This window comes from Pagrus pagrus, assembly GCF_965226575.1.
Source record: "Pagrus pagrus genome assembly, chromosome: 2".
Lineage (NCBI taxonomy): Eukaryota > Metazoa > Chordata > Actinopteri > Spariformes > Sparidae > Pagrus > Pagrus pagrus.
In genome coordinates, this window is record NC_140186.1 from 17481315 (window position 1) to 17503855 (window position 22541).

The 22541-nt window shown below is 43.3% G+C and overlaps 1 protein-coding gene across 15 annotated transcripts in view; it reads left to right on the top strand.

The window, feature by feature from the left end:
- Positions 1 to 22541, top strand: part of ptprdb (protein tyrosine phosphatase receptor type Db) — a 158274-nt gene that overhangs the window by 59137 nt on the left and 76596 nt on the right. The window contains exon 1 of one of the 15 annotated variants that reach the window (XM_084344998.1): positions 451 to 650. The exons of 13 other annotated variants lie outside the window; for them this stretch is intronic. The gene's annotated coding sequence lies outside the window, so the exon portion shown is untranslated. Of the gene's footprint in view, positions 1 to 450; positions 651 to 1228; positions 1295 to 22541 lie in introns of those variants that run through there. One more of the 15 variants, XM_084344999.1, reaches the window with a different exon arrangement.

Consider the following 22541-nt stretch of genomic DNA (forward strand, 5'->3'; position numbering starts at 1 on the left):
ATTTCTTGCAATTGTGTCCAGAACGTTATGGGTGTAACGTTGGCGTTTGGACCACTGTTTGTCTCAACGTGATACATTTCCAAACTGAATCTGGCATTCGTGCCCAGATTGATCTCATCTCATCGATCCATCCACCTCCACCTCGCTGCTCGGGACGATTTCCTCTCTTGCCGGGCGAGGGAGCGATGACAAAGGAAACTCCTCATCGCTCCACGCCACATTACGGACTCCCTGAAACAACGTCGCAGGGATTACGCGCGGCGTCTGCGGCTTTAAAATCTACCCCAAGTTCAGTCCAGCAGCAGCAGCAGCAGCAGCAGGAACAGCCACCACACAGGGGGGGAGGACTTGACAGCTACCTTACCCAGCCGTGTACTCACCGGGTACAGGGAATTATTGGAGCGAGAGAGAGAGAGAGAGAGTCAGAGAGAGAGAGAGAGAGAAAGAAAGAGGGAGGGAGGGAAACAGACGCACGGTGCTGGATTATTTGGGCAGAGCAGAGCGGCTGCAGCCACGGTGGATGTAACACGGAGAAGACGACGGACGGACGGACGGACGGAGAGCTTTGAATCCATCCAGACGAGAGCGAGTTCTGTATTATTATTATTATTTTTTTAACCAACGACGGCGCCGGGCAGGATGCTGATATGGTGAGCGCGTCTCCTCTTCATCGTGCATGTGTGTAGTTTTGCGTTTTCGCGCACGGAGCGTTAACTTCTCACAACGACAACGCATTCGGGAGCCCGTGCATCTGCGCTTAAAAGACGCACGGATGCGTGTGTGTCAGCCACACACACATGACTGGCACCCTGTGTTGTGCCCTGTGAAGCACGAGCAGTTAGTTGTTTGAATTGGTGTTCCGGGTGATCTCTGATGTGTCTCAGCCGTGAGTTCATATTGATCTCAGTGCTTTATTATTATTATTATTATTATTATTATTATTATTATTATCTGCCATGCCTTCATGATGTTACAGTACGAGATGACTGTCACCCAGTCATGATCTGGATGTTCCCCTCTGGTGCCACAGTGATGATAACATACAGTAAATACAGTTTATTACACTGCACCCTCTGTGGCACCTCTTGAAATGAGGTTTTTTAATGCCGATGAGAGATTAAGGAGGCTGTAAACCCGCCTGCTTTTTCACTGGGGTTTGGTGCCTGCCTGGGGTTTTTATTTTTTTTTGGCCCCCCCCCCCCTCCAAACATGCCCAGAGGTATTTTCTCACGACTGAACCGAGCACAGAGCACGACTGGATGGATGGACGTTATTGTGATCCTGCAGACACAGGGTAAATGGATTTTGTTAATGGCAGTCAGTCAGTGAGTTGAACCTGTTTTCTGAGTGGGCTGTCTGTGAATTTTTGCAAAACTGCGTGAACACTTTACACTCAAATAGGCCACAGTGGATTATACGGGCGAATTCCTGTCCCTGGGGTTCCACCAGACTCCATTTGGATCAATTTTAAAAGAGGTTATTGGAAAAAGAGAAATGTTTGATTGCAGTTGATTGCCGTGAAGCACAGCATGCCCCATTCAGCAGCCTACACAATCTGCTTCCACGTCTGAGATGTGGTGATTGCACACTGTTTGTATTTTGACAGCTTTGCTGCAATTTTGATACGTGACATCTATATTTCTCTTTATGCTGCTGCCACAACTCAGTGACTGTAATGTGCCGTAATGTGCTGATGTGCTGCGTGTGAGTGAGTGAGTGTGTGTGTGTGTGTGAGTGTGTGTGTGTTCGGCAGTAGTCAGCAGTCTTACTCAAACACTGTCTATGGCAGCATTACAGACCTCACTAGCTTACAAATCAATCAGGCAAGTACTTTTACAGCAATTAGGTTAGGTATGTGAGAGACACACATGTGAGGGGGGGGGGGGTGCCTTCATGCAGTCATCTGGTCTTACATACAGTTTACCCATACAGTTTCTCTGCTAAGTGCCTGCATCCATGTTAAGTATTGTTGTGAAAAACCTGCACAGAAGGAGCCATATGTTTCCTGTTTGGAACACCTACACGATCTTTACGTTAACTGATTGACAACTTGTGCTGCTTTTTCTCGGCCAGCTGTCTCAGTATGTATTTTAGTTAAGATGAGGGTGAAGTAGTGTCGTCACGATGGTGGAATCTCTAACGTAGATACAATAGCTTGAAAAAGAATCGATATTTAATATCGTGTTCAATACCACGAGGGAAAAATTGACACGACATTGAAGGAATAACTTTTTAGATTTTTATTAGAAGATAAACTTTTATGTGCAGCATGGGTACTACAGCAGCGCATGTGTCATCTCTGTTAGGAGAGGAGAGCGATAAAGCACATTCTAGTACTGGCGCATCATAACGCAGCAGCCAGACATGTTACAGGTACGAGGAAGTAAGAGCACGTCACTCATATTTTTCCTACCCTTCGCTGGCCACCAGTTAAATGTAGAATTGATTTTTAAGATTTTATTGTTAACTTTTAAAGCTCTCCGTGCCAGTCTGGCTCCTGGCTGCATTACTGAGCTCCTACTCCCGTCTGTGCCAAGCTGAGCCTGAGGTCTTCTGAAATGACTCCACTAGTGGTTCCAAAGTCTGGGTTGGTGACCAAGGGTGAACAGGCTTTTGCTGTAAATGCTCCCAGACGCTGGAGCCGCCTGCCCGAGGACCTCAGGTCGACTTGCTCAGTAACCGCTTCTTTTAAGAATTCCTTTTTATGAAAGGGTTTTTTCAGATTCTTAAAATAGCGTCTTGGTTTACTTGAAATCATTTTTTTCATGTGAATGCTGTTTACCCTGACTGTTTTGGCATTACCGGCCTGGGTGTGGTGTATTTGCATAATGCTGTCTGATGTCTTTTTTTTTTTTTTTTTACTTATGTAGTTTTGGGGAAGAAATTTTAATCAGAAGAGAAAGATCTTCTTTGACTGATCTTTTATCCTTAAACAAACTAAATAAACAAACTGTCCTTAAAGGACAACACAATTTCATACTTTGATTTACTTTGTTTATATTTGGCGGACCCTGCCACCTTTCTAACTTCATACAGCGTTCTGGACGCCTTATTTTCCACTGAGAACAGCTTGCTTTTTTTGTTTTCTTGTCTTCTAACTTATCCGTGCAGTATTTTATTTTATTCGTACAAGCGCCTTGTAACCTTGATAAGAAAGGTTCTATAAAAATAAAGATTATTATTATCATCAATACTGTGAAAAGTGAGTATTGAACAAGCATTCAGAATCAATATGTAACTATATTTCAATATTTTGACAACGCTAGGATGAAGTGATGTAATCATCTTCTAAAAAAGCAGTGCATTAGGGTTTAGGAAAATACCCCCTAATGTAAAAACATTTTTTTAAATGTCATTAACGGCCTCAACTGCGCCCTGTTAGATATGTTTGGGCACATTAGGAAAGTGGACCACAACCTGTTTTACGACCATAGCCTGCTACTCTCAGGTCAGAGGTGCCTTGTCACATGCCAGTTTGTGGATGAACAAGTGCTTTACCCCAGCTGATCTTCCACTGTGCTTGCGTGCATGTGCATGTGTGTGTGTGCACATGCGTGCCACTGCAGCTGTTCCTCCTCTCAGAGAGATTAAGTTTCACAAGATGTGATGGATGCCAGTGTCTGCAGAGCCAGCTGTGTGTGTGTGTGTGTGTGTGTGTGTGTGTGTGTGTGTGTGTGTGTGTGTGTGTGCGAGCGTACATGTTTGTCAGCGCATTTCTGTGTGCATGTATGTCGTAAATGTCCAAGTCATTGCCCCGAGGGTTGGGTCAGGTTAGGGAGAGGTGATATTAAGGTCAGGGATGTTATGAGTTTGGTCGGTAATTATAGTGACTGCGCCTTCGTTTCCCACAGACCAGGCCAATGCAGTCTAAACCGGGGTGACACGGGCAGGTCAGCAGAGCCGGATCGCTGCTTGGGTCAACTTGTCCTGTTGCAAACAAAGATCTCTGCCAAGAATAAAAAACACATGATTATACAGAACAGAACGGATTGTTTAAGAAGCTGAAGTTTGGCTTATTTCCTTCCTGCTCATGCAGAGGAGTGAGAAAGTGAGCAACATTTTCAGGGCTACTTGTCATGAATCAAATTGCATATGTTAAAGAGGCTATTTTGAGAGACAGCCTCGTAGTGAAAACAGGCTGTAACAGTCAGAGTGGGCAGGCGGGAGGCTCCCGCTTCAGCTACAGTTAGCCGGCGTCCAGCTGCGTTGCTGCTTGCTTAAAGTGATGGGATGTTGAGTCAGGAGGAGTGGAGGAGGTGGACGAGCAGCTGAGAGGAGTGGAGGCGGCGCAGCAATGCTATTGATTTACCTGGCAGTCGGAGGGGACAGTTTCCAATCTATCTCGACTCTCCCTATCATCTGTCCGTCGCTCTCAGCCTTCCTGTCTTTTTCTCCGTCTGACTCCTAGATTGCCCCCCCCGCTCTCACTTTCCCATACTTCTCCAACATCTGAGCCTGATCGATAGTATGTATTTCTGTCATCGCTCTGCTTGATCTATTTGTCCACGTTACGCCGTGTTATCCCTTTGTCTTTGCCTTTTTTGTTCCTCTCGTCACTCATCCCTCTCTTGCTTTTCTGTTCTCATCCGTCCGTCACGCAATCACACCCACATACAGGCTGTGAATCGGTAATTAATAGGCAAAGATGTCTTCACCTGTGGAGAGGAGCATATGGTGAGATATTAAAAATTTAACTTAAGACTTTCCTCACTTCGTCTGTTCTCCACTCAGGCGGATTTTTGTCTCTTCTCCCGCAGCTCTCACGTCTCCGTCTTTTGCTCTAGCTCCGTCTCTCCTTTTCTCAGTACAAAATTGCTGCTTGGTTGTTTCCTTTTCTTTTATATTTTTTATCAAAGTATTGTAGCGGAAGACGTAGCAAGCAAACATCTTTTGCTCACGGACATTTTTAGCAGTCGGCTTTCTAACAGAGAGACACACTGGCATCAAATTTCCATATTTGTTACATGTGCTGTGTGTGCCTAGTGTGTGTGAGTTTGTGTGTGTGTGAGTGTGTGCGTGCGTGCGTGCGTGTGTGTCGGATTCTTCAGACAAGAGACAGAAGATATGGGGTATGTGTAATGAGGACCAGACGAAAATAGAGGAAAGCGAGATTCAGAGAGAATGAAAGACAATGACAGAGACAGAGTTTGTGGTCGGGGCGATCCCTGCACACAAACACCCCCACGCACCACCACCACCACCCTCATGTTCCAATCAGAGGGAGACACACTGAAGGAGCCAGGCACAACCACAACAATGCCATTTTTCCAACCACACTTGCACACACAGACGGACACACAATCTGAGCCGAGGCCGAAGCCTTTCCCTCCTCTCTCCTCTCTTGTATCTCAGTTTCTTCCTCACATCTAATGTCTTCTCTTCCTCCTGTCCTCCTCTTCATTTTCTCCCTGTCTCTTTCTCACCCCATGCTATGCTCCTTCTCCCTTCTATCCCCGTGGCACGCATGATGGTTTGACATAGCGAACCAGTGCCAGACCACAAAGCCTTATTTTCCCTCTGCAGCTCCTCTCTCTCTTTCTCTCTCTTTCTCTCCTTCTATCTGCCTCCCCACCCCTCCTTACTACTATACAGTTTAATCTGCAGCGGGGGCTTAGTGGCACGGCTGCAGGACTTCCACATCACTTCTTTCTCTCTGCCAGAGGATTTGCGACTGTTTGCAGCCGTTCTCCTATGGCCCCTCTCCGTCCCACGCCCTCTGTTCTCTCCATTTTCTAAAGCCATTTATTTGTTTAATAATTTATTCATTTTCATTTCCTTTCGTTTTTTTGGCCTCTCTCCTCTCTAATATCCTCTCTTATCTCCCCCTCCCTGCTCCATACAGTGGCGCCTGTGTGACATGTGTTTGCATTACGTCTCATTATTCCCTCCTTTAATCACTGTCCCATCGACACAGCCGTAAAACTCGGTTGATGTCTGTGAAAAATCGCTGTCATGGCTTGCTTTTTATTCAGATCCAAAGATAGGGCTCTCAGCCAGTGTTTGCTCCAGTTTGTCGAAGCGAGAGTTGTATTGTTATTCACTTAAACTGGCCGGCATCCAAATTTTGTTTTCGTCCTTTCTTTTCTATTTTTGCTTTTGGCAATATCTTTGGCGCTAAGCGGTCACTGCTCTGGTATTTTCCCAGAGGTTACATGTCAGTCAAACACTATGGGAAGCTCAGAACTTTCTACGGGTGGTGGTCATGTCCTTGTTCAGCTGTTGTATCCATTGACTGACAGAGGGGGGGGGGTGCAGGGGGGGCACCATAGGGGCCCTCTTGGATGCCCCTATAGTAGATGAAACATGATAAAGTGCCCTCTGTGGTGCCCGTCTGGTGGACAGAATGTGGTGAAGTGTCCTCTCTGTTCACTATAAATATATCCAACTTTCTGCGCGCTGGTGCCCCCCCGCATACAGCCGGTGCCCTTTTTATATTTTACGCCCTTGCCCCTCAAAAATCCTGTGGATGTATCACTGCTCACGCTACCTCTTCCAACCATTTTTGCTGCTCCTGGAGAAAGATGTATCACTACATGTGCCAGAGGATTTTTCTTTTTCTTGGAAACAGCTAAGCATCTCCAGGTGTTGAGGACAATAAATGTAAAAGCCTTTCATGTGAACCCAGTATGAATCATTATTGTGTTATATCAATCAGCGACGGGAGTAGCAGAGCAGACATTTATATGAACATTTTTCACGCATTAGTACTTCAAGCCAAAGCGAGGAATTTTCCAGTCCATTATACGAGCGGAGAGTGTTTGCACTGTATCCTCTGTGGGAGCCTTTACCTCCGCCGTCCCTGCCATGGCTTCGGTCCTTCTTGGCTCGGTCTCCCGTCCTCGCCATTCACAGACGACGCGGCCAAGCAACGACTGGATGCCTCAAAATGGCTCCCACCAATCACCTCCGCCGCACATTAATTCTATTAGTCTCCCTCTTAGCTCCTCATTTTTCTAGCTGTCCAGGATTAGCCCTCACCACTGTTTGTCTGTAGATTTGTAATTAATGACTTTGATTGTCTTTTTGTTTGTTTGCTTTTGCCATTGAATCAGGATAAGACGAGTTGAGCTGAGCTTTTTCTCTTTTGTCCCTTCGTTTATCCTTCATCCTGTTGTTGTTCATTTCCCCTGTCCGTCTCTCTGGGGGGGGGGGGCAACACAAATCCCATTTCTTGTTGTTCGTGTTCAGGAATTATGTTCTGCCTCCCCATTTCTCTCAGACTCCCTAAGGCACCTGGGATTAAATGATGTGTGATTTCTATTTGTGTGTGCCTGTGCAGTTTTGCTCAACCTTCACCATTTCTCTTGATTGTGTAAGGGCTTTCCTTGTGTAACGATCACGGTAAAGATTGACTTCCGATGTGGTGTAAAGCTTTACATGGAAGTGAGTATCGGTGTGCCATGTGCTGTGTAGGCTTTATGTGTGTGTGTGTGTGTGTGTGTGTGTGGGCGTGTGTGCATCTGTGTGCCTGTGCAAGGGGATGAATAATCTCTTTACAAGCACCAAACATTTGAAATTACTAGACATGCCCTGTCCTCGGAAGACACGATGCCAAGGGCTTGAATGCAAATTTACAAACATGACCTGAAATGTCCTGCTTGGATTTACTTTACTACTTACTATTTGGTTATGAACGTGTGTGTCTGTGAATGGCAGTGATCGTATATGTGTGGATGTCTTTTTGGAACAGTCATAAACCACGTTCTTCGTTTATAATGTCAGTGAATACAATACATACGTATAATAGGATCACTTCTATCATTAGACGTGCCCTTACTTTATATAAAAGCAGACAGTCTTTGCATAATAATCACACTGTGCCCATTCTTCACCTTGTAAACATGCACCACAAAACCATTTCCTTTCCTCCCTAATGTATCCCAAACTCCTTACTCAGCGATTCCCCCAACTACTCCGTTCCTGGATGGCCTTTAGACACAGGAAGTGCCTTAGCAGGTCTCTCAATATTGCAATATTAAATTAGACCCGTCATTTAATACATCCCTTGGTGTAGAGATTGGCATCGTTTTCCCTGCGCATCCTCTGAAATCTCCCGGCCAAAGCAAAGAGACACCTAACCAACTGCCGGCCTCCCCCGTGCCTTTCATAAGAAGCTCCTGTAATAGGTTTATTGAAAATAACAAGGTTGTCTTCTAGAGTTACAGACGGGGCTCTGCTCCTGTCTCAGCTTGAGCGTCAATAAACTGTGGGGGTATTTTTCAATGGAGGCATCTTTAAGCCTCTCACTGAGGTATGCGGCGTATGGCTTTACACTGACGACGGTGTTTTTCCAAGGAGACGTATTATGCTCATATTATGGTTAGCTCACACAAGCCCGAGCCAGCACCGCTAACAACAAGAAAGCAGCTGTGCTAAATCAATTCTTACTGTTCGTCCAAACTAGTCGCTAGACATAGATTATGCAGATGTGTGACTCTGTGAAGTAGTATGATGTCACGAAATTAAAGGCGGGACTTCTGAAAAGGCGTTTCAGGAGCGGCGTTTTCTGTGGGAGAGATGAGCTTCTGTCGGTGCGGGCTTTTAAACTTTCAAGATCTTTTACATGCGTAAGAACCTCTGTAAAACACTGAAGGAAAGGGAAAACAAAAAAGATCTCCTTTAATGCAAGTCGTGAGCAGCAAACCGATAAATGAAAAGAGATTAAACAAATGAATATTGGTTTAAGAATGCAGAAATTCCTCTGTATCAGTCCCTTCCTTTTGTGTCGCTGTTCAAACACCCCAAACACAAGAACATTTCATTCATGCATTGTAACAAATTTATGCTTTTATGTGCGACATTTTAGGAGACACAGAGAAAGCTTATCGAGCAGCTCCTGGTCCTCAAATAAGTTCATTATAGAAATTTAATTGGCCCTCAGTTGTGATTGCAGTTTTTTTTTTTCCATGAGTGACACAGTGACACATCAGTCAGGTTCAGGATTCAGTCACAGCACAGATTGATCCCCTTCCTTCTGCACAGCTCCGTCACCTCCTGACCGCAAAACTGTCTGTGCTCCCCAGTGACTATGTGCATGTCCATGTGCACGCGGGTGGTTGTTTGTGAGTGTGCGTGTGTGTGTGTGCAGTCATCTGCGTTGTCTCCCTCTTCTCACAGAAAGACAGACATAATAGGCCAGTGTCAAAACCATGACACACACATATATGTGTGTAGAGTTAAAGGCACTAAAACGCAGGATTATAACGTAATCTGACATTTCTTGGCTGATATGCTGATTCACCGATTAGAAACCAGTCTGCCATGCCAGCAGCGTGTTTGTGTGAGATGGGGAGACATAATGACAGATAATGTGTTTGTGTGTGTGTGTGTGTTGGATCGGGGGGACGATTTAGTTTGCAGGCGAGCTTAACGTATGCCGCCTGCTAGACCACATGAAAGAGAACAATCATCCGAATGAGAATTGCAAAGCTACATCTCTCTGATTGGAATTCAACAAACCTCCGTATTGGCTTCAACTCGCAAACGCAACACACACACACACGCACACACACAAGTGAGGCAGTTTGCGATAAGCTTCCATACCCCAAATGGACTGCCCAACTCATGCATGCACACAAGTACACACAACCACACAAGCAGCATACATAAAGCTTGCTCAACAAATTGGCTGCCCAGCGCACACACACACACACACACTCTGCAACACGCTGATATTCTTTCCTGTTGTGGCGTGTGCTCATTGTAAGCAGCCTAGCCGTGTCGCTCGGCTCTCCTCATAGACTATTTAGCTGCTTCTCTGCTGCGCTGGGTGGCAGCCAGTAAAATGGTGCGCTCATTGTGGAAGGCTGCTGGCTGCCATTGATTTGGCCCAGCGGGTCTCGGAGGATACACACTGTTGCCCTGCCAGCTAGGCCCGGGGAAGGGGGGGGCTGTGGTGTGTGCACTCCAGATATAAAGAGAAGGGACTGTAAAGTGCATTTATTGGTGTGCGCAGTGGTGCAGTGCGTGAGGACTCTCTCGGTGAGATCCCCGCTCCGCTCTGACTATATATTCCAAACTGTTTAAACCCCTATTGGGAGAACTCGAGGAAAGTCCAGAGCGATCAATTAGCCGTAATGCTTTTGATGTGATTTGTTGTGTTTACCCAATAGAGAGGGAATAGAGGGGGGGGGGGACAGCTTGTTCAAGAAACACGCTCCTTTCTTGAAAACTCATCCATATTTTGCTGTCATCTCTGCTCCTTTTTTTTTTTTTTCCCACACTTCGATTCCTCAGACAAGCTTTGAAAAACAAACAAAGGAAAGCTGGCATCAGACTATAAATAATGCAGACGCACAGATTGGGGTCAAATGCTTTGGATTCCACAACACATATGTATGCCTGAATGGGAGCTCCTGCACACTCACACACACAAAGATTCACATTGTTTTCCTATAAGCAATATTTATTCCCCAGTGAGCAGTCAGGGTGATAATTAAGAGCACGTACACACTCGTTACACACTGACGTATGCAGAGAAGCACACACCGACTCTCCTGCACACACTCTACTGTATACACACACACACAGGCTGTTTACTGCCTTGATGTCCCTCGATGACAAAGCGTGACAAACAAGTCTGTTCAGAACACATTTTGGTCTCTTTGCGTCCCCCCCCTCCCTCTACTCCCTCCCTCCCCTCTGCTCTCTCCCCCCCAACTCTCCTTTTCATAACTCCAACAAGGGCAACTCAGTCATCCTCTCCACGCACAGCTCCTATCCATCAGCACACTGCCATAACCTGCTGCTGTTCCGTGATAGATGGCTTTTCATGTGCAGATGTATTGGCCTATCAGACTTTGAGGAAGTGACAGATTAGATCATTATGCCCCTTTATGATTACGGCCCTTGTTTTTTTTTCTTTATATGTTAGTGTTTGTCCGATGCAAGTTTGCGTTGAGCTTTACGAGGAAGCATTTTTCATGGTGGTTGCACTTCCAAGGAGAGTGAAAAGAAAGAGGGGAGATCAGCCGGGTCTTCGCGAAGAGGAGACTGTAACACATAAAACGGCATTTCTTTCAAAGAAGGAGAAAAGAGCCTTTGAAGGACACACCTTTGTGTGCCATACAATGTATATTCTTTCTGTGCTCTTGGTCTCCACCGACTGCTGTCAGTGGAGAAATTGGTGTGTGTCGCCGTGGATTTCTTCAAGTGCACTATTCAAAAATTGCTGCAAAATGGTGAGTGAAGAATCTCTTTGATTCTTAAGGATCAGCACTGAGATTTTTTATGTATCATTGATTTTATGGATGAACATAACAAATTCAATGAGGAAAGTCGATTACACCGTTATAATTACTTACGGCTGTGTAGAGAGCCAACAAAGAGTCAAGTTAGGGAAGACATTACGGGTGTTTATTCATGCCAGCCCAGTACCACAATAACATTTCTACAATATGTGTCATATCTCGTGAACCTCACATATTTATTTATGTGACCACAGCTCAAGACTGCGTTTCAACATTTGTAAGGATATTTTTAAGCAGACCTGGGGATGATTTCCAGCTGTGTTGGTGGCAACCAAAACAGGTATTTTATGCCAAAACATGATCTTCTCGTAACCCTAACCAAGCTGTTTTTGTTCCTAAACCTAACTAAAGCATAGAAATTGAACATAAAGATGAGTAGTGACATAAAGAAATGTAAAGTGAAATGTACTGTGCCAATATTTACTCTGGCGACTGGGTTGTTTTTTTGTTGATTTTCAGCTGTTTTGAGATTCAGATATCTATTAGTTAAAATTCTTGATTCCTATTAATCTCTACTGTCTTCCCTTAATCAATCAGGCGTTCGAGAGAAAATGAATTGCCAGCTATTTTGATCATCAATAATTTAAGTCATTTTTCAGGCATAAATGTCAAACTATGTGCTAATTCCAGCTTCTCAAAGGAGGGATTTATTGATTTTCCTTGCTATTTATGATAGTAAAAGAAGGGTCTTCACTTTTGTGATGAAATTGTGATGAAAATTATGCTAACACTGAAAATAAATGTGAGTTGCAGCCCTACAGCTATGCCAGTGTGATGCCAGTACGTCTACATTAGGCCAATTTCAGCATCCACAGGAAAAATGAAATCACCCCAAGCAACAAATTTGGCCCCAGGAATATAAGCTACTTTGCCATTTCCTGTTTTGTTAACAGTGTTTTGGCTGAATTTTTTTGGTTAACTGACATTGAACTCATTCAGTGGGCACAGTTAATTAACTTTATTTAATAGTGGAAAAGGCAACGTGTGCTTAAATGTTGATTGAGGCCGCAACAGAGCTGTGAGTGTGTGATATTTTCCTCCCCGTACTTTGAACCATCACATCTGTAGAACACATGTATTTCCTTCATTCCTTCATTGTTTATAAGCGATTCTCTCTTTTTTTTTTTTTTTTTGGGCTGTGCATGAAACACAACATCATATTTACCAACCTGAACAGAATGATATTGCTTTAATGAACCTATGGTGAACCGAGTCACACGTATTGCTAATCCTCTGAAGCTAAATGGTTCATTCATTCCATATACTGTATATATACATATATATCTACTTCTCTTTGAAGGTCTACTAATCTCGTGCATGTAACAGATTACATTGATATGATGGCCCTGCTATAAGAGGCTTTGAATTGTTTGCGTTGAAGTGTATCTCCTGCGTCCTGTATATCTGTGGCTTCGGAAACATGTTTGCACACATTTGAATTTTGAACCTATATGACGACCCTGAGCAGCACATCAAGCAGCTGACTCTCTCGCCTTGAGGTGCAGCTTTCTAAAATTTCTCAACGCAGCGGCTGCATTAAGTTTTTGCTCATCTCTATCCCTGAAAAAAATACAAGCACCGACACCGAAAGTGCATCCAATGTCAGCGTATCATATTATATCCTCAGATTCAGCGCTTCATCATTATTTGATGCATCCCCATACATAAGCCCTTTTTGCTTAACCTAACCCTGAAATCAATTCCACAAGTGATGCACGGTTCAAGCAGTCAGAAGCGATGAAGCTGCTGTTTGACCTTCTGAGGAAATACTTTATACAGTGGATAGTATTTACAGTACACGAGCGGCGTTTTAGTGCTGGTCTCATTCAGCCTATAGGCTTTCTCCCTGACCCCTGACTCCTAAATCCCCTCGAATGCCGCAATGTCATGATTGATGATGTCATTAGGAGCATCAGTGACACATAGAAACGAGGACACGCTTTGATAGACAGCAGCCTCTCCACATCCATCTTCCTCTTGCATGTGTGTGGTGCGTCTATCAGACATGAAGCAGCGAGGTGCAATCTTTCTGTCTTCATCATCACAGAAGTAGTGATTGTATTCTCTTCTCACCAACTATAAGAACATGGGTCTGCTGCATGTTGGTGTGCACTGCATGTCACATAAGACGGTGTGTGGTTGCGTGTGTGAGAGAAAGCTCCCGGTGGCACTCCCCTCTCCTCCTCAGTATTCTCGCCGTGGCCCCCTGTCCCTGCTACTGTAAGACAAGCTCTGCATCGCTGTCACAAGCCATTATAACATATGAAGAACCATACAGGGCTTCTGTCCTCTGAGACCTACAGATCAAACACACACACAGAAGGAAACACATGCACAGATGGCCCATATTGCATGCATGCATGGCATCACACCTTATACACTATACTGTCTCTCTTCTCTTACCTTTATCTTGGTGCAAAGTTATCTTGGTGCAAAGTTATCTTGGTGCAAAGTCCTGTATTTGTACCTGTGAATTTTCCATTTTCACATGTGAATTATCTAAATTCACATGTGACTACACATTTTCACACATTTTCACATGCGACTGATGGCGCATGCAAGCTAAAAGCTTTAACATGTAAAAATTAAAAAAGAGTCACATTTGAACTGGACATTTTCACAAGTGATTGGCTTGTTTCGCACATTAATAAATTGTCCACATCAGGAATTTACATTTTCACCTTTACAAACGTGACTGTTGCCGCGTAATAGCAACACACGTACCAGACCTTCGTCGAATGCATGCGGTTTACTTAGGTTTAGGCTCTTAAACTACTTGGTTAGGTGAAGTCAAACATTGTGGTTTGGGTTAAAATCACTATGTTGCTTCTGTGGCTTCTGTTACAAACGTACCGACATTACCTAAGTAACATACGTTATTTTATATATGTGACGTTCACTATTTCAGTCAGTTAAAAGAACTCACTGTTGACTTCTGGTTTCACAGTAGACACGAAGAGCGCTCTCCTAAATAAAAGTCCTGTGCTTGTTAACCTGTTTGTTCATCCCCAACCTCCTCCATATAAGGACTTCTCACCCTCTATACTACTTCTGGTATAGAAGCATGTAAACAGACTGAGGTGATGTTTGCAAGTATATGTATATTTAAAAAAAAATACTGAGGTGTAAAAATAACAACTTATTATTACAGGCCGTTTTCATGACTCAGAGCAGTTGGCAAGTTGGTCAGGCAATTAACAGAAACTCCAGGAAGTTAATGATCCAACAATGCATTTTTATACTTTTCTGCAGATTAAACAAAGAGAAGAAATATATATACAGTGTGTATATATGTATATATATATATATGTGGGTGTGTGTGTGTGTGTGTGTGTGTGTGTGTGTGTCAGACAGACCCAAGCTACCTGTTTCTCCCAGTTTCCATTCTTTATACTAAGTGTAGCTAACCGGCTGCTGGCTGTAGCCTTTTATTTAATGGACGGATATGTGAGTGGTATCAATCTTCTCATCTACCTCTCCACCAGAATATGAATAACCTAATTTCCTATTGCTTTAAGTAAAGCCTCTGAGTACTTTTTCCACCACTGCTCTCTCTTGCTTCCCAGTCTCTGAAGAGTCGCATAACAGCAGTAGCTGCATGCATCACCGATAGATCTATGTAATTTTTAAGTCAATAAGCAGTGAGATTCAAATCTGTTTAAACGCTACAGTAGTCTTACTCATGGTACTGAAATAAGCAGCCCTGTTGTTATATAAAGTGCTGGATCCAGTAGAGACAGATGGTCCACTGGTAGAAGCAACCAGAGCTTTTTTGGGGGGCTGTTTGGGAAATCATGTCAGTCGCACCGTCTCCTCTGCTTCTGCATGTCATGCTCAACCCCCCTCTGCCTCTCTCTCGCTGTCTTTTTTACACGCTCACATCTTTAAACCACACGCACACACACATTGCAGGTCCAAACTTCCTTCCTCAATGACATCATTGAGTTTTGGTGCCCCCAGCGGCAACGAGCCAAGGAAGGGTGGAAGCGCTGGCCCTGGTGCTTTAAGTCAGATGTCTGATTTGATTCACCCTGACAACCAAGGACCATTTGGGAGCCCTGTAACCACGGCAACTCCCATCACAACATTGTGGGTGGTTGGTGGACGGGGCCAGTCAGGGCCGGTGTTCCTTGCATCCATTTTTAATGGCCAGTGTACTTAGTCGTTCTTCCTGGGCCTGTCTCCCTGCGGTCCCATCTCCAAGAAGGAGAGGCAGCCGCACTTGGTGGAAAAAGCCCCCATTACATATTTATTGTCCCCAGTCTTAATTACGAAGCCAGAGGGGATGTGGGTTTTGCTCACTCTCTCTCTCTCTCTCTCTCTCTCTCTCTCTCTTGTCTCTCCTTTTAACTTGGAGGGGTGGGATCTTCTCTCCTTCTGTCTCGTTTCTCTCCTCTCCCCTCCAGTTGTCAGACCTCGTCCTTCTAAGCTTTGCAATTTCATATCCATATAAAGTAAGCACCAATGGAAAATGTGGGTTTTCTGTGTACACTGTACTCTCTGTAGCACGTGGAATATAATGTTCACACACTGTAAAAAGAAAAAGAAAAAAAGGAGAAGATGAAAAAGAAAATTTCAAGGCAACTGTCTTGAGTCAAACTCAAACTTTGCAAGTTTTGAAATAGACTAAAATCTATAATGTTTTATTGAGATTGGTGTTTGGCGATATGGCCTCAAAATAATATGGCATATTTTATAGATATATCTTGAAATTTTGAATTCTCCTCAGAAAGCATTTCATAAATGCTAGGACTGGAAAACAAAACCAGATATCAGAATATTTTTGACCAAATACCCCAATAGTGCAACAATGTTGTACAGATAGCTATTGGCTGTTGACTATTACTGTAATGCAGCCTTTAAACCAGGAAAATACTTAACACTTAAGCCATATTGTGATATAACTTTATCCAAAATTTAAGACATCATATAGGCAAGTGTCATATCATGATAATAATTTAATATCAAAATATTGCCAAGCCCTAGTTAAGGTACTTACATTTTATTTATTATTAATTTATTTATTTTTTGGATTTCATTATTTGGATGTTGAAAATTCTTTGTGAATGAGAATCAAAAATCAACTTTTCTCACAAATTGGACCTTTAAAACTCAAACCTTTTGTGAAGACAGTGTCCTTGTAACTATGAGTTTTCATAACTTTGTATTCACAGTGCATAATCTTGCAATACGAAACAGAGGAATTGACATTTACGTAACTTTCTAAAATCGCTTACATTCTGGGAAACTGAGATATAGCTGTACTTCCTCCCAACTTTAAATTGTCGGCAACATATGCAAGATATAATCTAGGTTCCAGCATGTGTTGCCTTCCTAATTATAATAGTTATGCTTGATTATAGAGTTAAGTCGGCGGTATGTCGCCATGCACAGCATGAAACATCACATTTATTTCAAATCAGTGTATAGTGTTGACGTCTTTGCATTTCCCCGCATGTTATTTTGAGTCATTCTCATGTACTCCCACTGCTCTGCTGGCCAAAATCAATCTGAGGAAAAAGGTTTTGTAACCCCATCCTTCTCTCTCAGCCGTTGTAACATGACATTGGAGAAGATTGATCAAGAAATGTATTTTTGGACTCTCATCGCCTCCCCTTTGACCTTCAAGGTTGTGGTATTGTTTATCCTTTATTTCTTCTTTCAATTGCTTCTTACTTTCACATTTATCGACAGATTTCATCTTCCTCTGGGTCTTCTATCTGAATAGATGAAAAAACGGAGAGATGAGGCTTTTGCTTTGTTTTGTCCGTTCTGCACGAAATCACCTTGAGGGGGGCACGGAGGAAGTGTGACTTCTCCCATTCACATCAAGCTTCTCTTTATCTGGCATAAGTCACTCTAATGCTCACTGGAGAGAAAAATATCTTTTTTTTCCTTTCACAATGGGAAGGCCATCTCTTAACTTGTGGTGCACCGTGGAATTCAGTGAATGCATGAAGCAGGGTTCATGAACTGCTGCGTGGTTCCTGTGACGCCCCCTCCCTCTCCGCTGCCTCAGGAAAAAGAAAAAAAAAAAAGCAGGAGGTTCACTCAGTTGTGTGGGGTGTTGGATGCGTGTTTCTGTGAATGAATGCATAAGCCCACAGATAACTATGCTCTTAACTGGGTAAAGAGTGGGAGGTAATGGGTTGGACAGCCTATTACACAATAAAGAACCACCTATTGAACACTTAGTGTAGATAATGTATGATAGAGGAGGAAGTGAGAGATGGGTTATAGCTGGAGCACCGAGTAGATAAAAGGTCTCATTATTGAAGGGTTAGCCTGCTTCTGGTCCGAAGGAAATCCATATTTTATTTGGCGTTAGAGCCACTCACCTGTAAATTATTACTGCTGCATTCCACCTGCATGTGGAGGTCACCCAGCCAGCTAGCTCAGTAGATGTGCGTGTTTGTGTGTGTGCCAGTGTCAGCACACATGTTCGCGCTGATGCGTGTCCACTACAGCCGCCTTAGCCTACAGTAGTACGTGTAGCATGTCACAGGGGCACAGCCGTCACACCGTGACCATACTGCAGCCCCATTCATCCATAGATCTATCCTTTCCTCCATCCATCCATGTACTAAAACACATTACAGAGATGACTGCCTCCGATGTGCCACTTCCCCCCCCCCCCAGCACTAAAGGCTCCTTACTGTACAGTGTATGCTGCAGGAGGCAGGACATATCATGGCTACAATGAGAAACACAAATACTCGTCCGCACGCTCACACATGCACGATGACATCAGAAGTGTGACAAAAGTGGATTTAGTGCAGTTTTTATGCGCTGGTATTTTACTTTATTGAAGTCTTTATCCCTGTCGTTACTTTGCAGATTCAGGTTTTACTTGCAAAGCATAAAACAAGCTCATGAAATATGATGTACTTCAATATAAATTGCCCAACAGTCAGACATAAAGTACAGTCAACTGGACCACTTATAACGTTAAAATACTCAATGTCAATAACTTAGCACTACAAAAGGGGGAATTCCTCGTGAAATACTAATGCTGCAATTAATGATTCATTATGAATTGATATTTTGTTGCATAAAACATCAGAAGAAATGTTAAAGATGTCCATCATGATTTCCTGGAGCCAAAGACGGTATCTTCAGTGTGCAATTTCATTGTCCAAAGCAAAGCAGTACATTCTCTCTTTTTAAGAAGCTGGAACCTGCAAATCTGTCATTTCTGCTTAAAAAATGACTTAACAATTCATTGAACATTTCAGCGCTACAATAAGGGCTGTAACTAATGATTATTTTCATTTTTGATTCATGTACAGATTATTTTAACCATAAATCGATTGTTTAGTCTATAGAATGTCAAAGATGTCTTTAAATTGCTTCTTTTGTCGAGACACCAAAACCCAAAGACTCTTCGTTTACAAAAGAGCAGAGCAACACATCTTCCCATTTAGGGAGCAGGAATCAGCAAATGTTTGACATTTTTGCTTGAAAGACGACTGAAATGATGAATGGAGCTGCAAATTCCTCCCCTTTGAGAAGCTGGAACCACAAAATCTGCCACGTTTCTGCTTGAATATTGACCTAAACGATTGATTGTCAAAATAGTTTATCTCGAGCACTTATCCACTTGTCAACTAATTGTTTAACCTCTTCAATGTGCTTCTTATTTTGATTCATGAATACATTTTACTGCCGATGGCTGTTAAAGTTTCAACAGAATTTCATCGATGTGACACTCATGTTAGAGATTTGCTTCTTCGCGACTTAAAATAGCTCCCGTCAGAGCTCCGGTTACACCTAGAGCCACCGCCGTTTGACCACATGACTTCACTTTCTCTTTCTTCCTCTCACCCCTTCTTTCCCACTGTACCATTCGGTCTCCATATCCCTCTCTCTTAACCTTCTTGCCCCACAGCTGGTGCTCATCTCTCATCTCCCTCTCGCTTCCTCCCTCCATCCCGCCCTCTCTGCAGTCCTGCTGCTATCTTTACGACCCTCTCACTAATGCACCGCTCAATTAGCCTTCGATGAGGTTTCCACTAAAGGCCGGGTAAATAGGTAATTACATGTTGTCATCCCCCCACCTCTCGCTAATCCACTCAACTTCACTCCGCTCCTCTCTGTCTCCCCCTCTCTCTCCCTCTCACTCTCTCAATATCATGGATGGCTGCCAGAGATGGTCCAATAGAGGCCCAGCGTGGGCCTGTTAGTCACAGCTGGCTTAACCCTTCGATTGGCCACATTCAGCACTCTGCTTAGTGCACACTTTTTACTGTTTTCAGCCCGCACTTCAGCTCCGTTATTTGGGACGCTTTATCATCAGAATGGTAAAAGTGGAACCACCCACTGGCAAAATGCTGATGAATTCCTGCCCGCTAATAGAGACGTTAAACAGGTCCAGGTGTTCTGAATGCTCAGAGAGGTGAAATGAATGGTGACAGGTGGAAAGCAGCAGTGGGAGGGATTTGTGCTTTTTTTTTTTTCTGTGACTGACAATCAGAGAGCGTAGGCGCTGTGGCTCTCAGGCTCTGACGGCTATTGATGCGATCAAATTGCCTGCCTCGAGGCAACAGTCCACAGGCAGTCTGTGAAGCTGGTGGGATGTATTATTTTCGCTCGTGTCTGAGGCTGAGGCCAAGAAAGGAAACAGAGTATTCATCAGCTTTACTGCTGCTGAAATAAATTGATGCAAACGCGTTGTCTTTGGGTTGTCCTCATCTGTTACATCAACAATAACAATGTTTACTCTGATATATAAATGTCCTCTGAACATCATCCATCTAGGCAGGCGCGGAAATCTCGCCGTTGTCAAGGTCTGCCCATTATTCAACGATGTCGTAACAATGTAGATTTTCATCTTTCATGCGTTGGGACCAGGCCGCTTTCGTGCAAGGAGCCTCTGAAAAAAGGACAGGGCTTATTTTTGGGAGGAGTGACTGAAAAGCTTTTTTTCACACATCAGTGCCTGCAAAGTGAACTTTGTAATCAAAATAAAACTTTTATTCTGGATGGAAATGGAGGCTGGACTGAGAAGACCTTGGCTGTATTGTGCAAAAAAAAAAAAAAAATCTGGAATTCCTATTTTGGATACTAGGGAGTGTAATAAGACCAAAAATAGGATATTTGATTGACGTCCCAGTCCTCCTCATTTTAGAGAGAAACGAGATATCCGTGAAACCAGCCAAAGAGGGAGAAAGTACAAAAGAGAAATAATAGTTTGTTTGGGCCTTTGGAGATAGACAGCGAGGTGGAAAGTGAGAGAAATAGGAATAAATGAAGGCAGAAAGGAAGGGAGGGAGGGAGCGAGGACAGAGTGTTTGGGGAACCAGAGGAAGTGATAAGTTGAGAACAGCCAGACAGCCTAAATCCTCATCTCAATCAATCACATTTTTCCCTTCCTCTCCTCTCAGTTTGTCTTATTGATTTCTTGTTTCTGCCAGTGTCCTGAAAGCCCGACTCAAATGACTACTCAGAGTTTTTGGGGCTCCATCTCCCGTTGAAAACAACTATCTGGTCATTTGTCTCACAGCTATATAAGGGAAGTAAAGAGATCTCTAGAGTCTTATCCAAAATGATGTAGCTGGCCATTCTCCTGTGGCTTTCTTTCATATAAACTGCGACTTTGCATTTATCCACGATGCTTTGGGAGAAACCTAGAGCTGTGCCAAAACAGGAAATAGTGTAGCATTGATCACATCTATTTTAAGTCTTTTAGGGCAAGTCCAAGTCACATAAGTAGGTTTCAAGTCAAGATGCTTACCATTTACACCTCAGAGCTTTGCTACATTTAGAGTGGAAACAAGTCTTTTCAATGCGTAGGATGCTAATTTAAAATTCAGATGTTTGGCATTATCATTGCTCCAGGATTATACCAGGTGCAAACCTGAGAATCTACATGACATCTACTTTTATTGGGCAATATATTCCCCCAGAAATAAATGCAATACAAATCTGATATAATATAATGATATACCAATATAATGATGATATATTAGTGCCAAAACAATCCCTAATAAATAAAACAAATAAAATAAAACCAACAGTTAATAAAATTGACTTTCAGGCTCTGTTTGACAAAAATTGCTCTTAAATAAGTATTAAACATTTGGCGCCAGGGTGTGGTCATTCATTCCTTAACAGACAATATACTGCCAATCCAGTTTTTACTACTTTTGGTTCGATATCGATATCAATAAGCTGTCAGTGTAATTATCTCGACAGGTCTACAGACAGGGAAAACTCCATCCATCCTCTTCAGTGTGTACATAGTTGAATCTTTCAAAATGCAGCTGATACTGTACTGTATGTAATTTATGTGAATCTCTCTACCCACACAATACGAGCGTCTGACTCACAGTCACTCTGCGTCCCCTGTCTTGTGTTCTCCTTCACACACACATGTGTAGAGTACAGTACATACATACAGGGGCTGCTCTTGGGTGATAAAACGTAGGTGAGTCACCCATATGCAGAGGCAATTAAAATCTCTGTCACAGCTTGATGTCATCAGCTGCTGTTCCCGAAGACACTGACACTGAGCTGCGTGCCTTTAAAGATCAACGTTTCTCTCGAAAACATGCTCAGGGGTTACTTCTGGAGTCTGTTTGAGTCTGTGTGTGTGCGGCGGGGGAGATGACAGATCGCTGGTAATCAGTGTGTGCATGAGTGTATGTGTACACACATGCTCAGTAGTCATATACATCAAACAAACACTCTCCCTTCAAGCCATTTCCAGCTTTGTTTTGTTTGTTGTGCCATGAGAGAGACTGTTATATTTTGTTGGCATTTTTGCAAAACTCTATTTCCATACTTGCTTGTTATCTATCTGCAATGAGTGTTTGCAGAGTCCTCCGTGAGTGACACGGCGGCAGCTTCTTTAGTAGCTCAAATAGCTAAACAAAGTGTTGTAGTCGAAACCTTTTGAATTGAGACAAGGGAATAGGCAGAGGAATTTAAGGTACAAGTTAGTCATGTTTGCGAAACAACAATCAGTGTTAGTGCTGCCTTACAAGATAGATACGTAGGACACAGACAGCAGCCAGCAGTCAAGAAAATGGGATGTGATTGTAAAAACTTTGATGCACCCAACTAAAGAAAAGTAAAGAAAATGAAAAAGAAATTAGATTTTTGCCTTTTAGTTCTGGTTCAGTTTGTGTGCACACCATGGATGTATTATAAGATCTTGATACCAGACCTAAGGATGGCATCTACTCATGCTCGCCTAGTGCATACGGCAGCGAAGTGACTAGCTTCGGGGTAGACTTTTCCATTTAATGGTGAGTGACAACCAGCATTAAGGCACATTGTCACCGACTACCA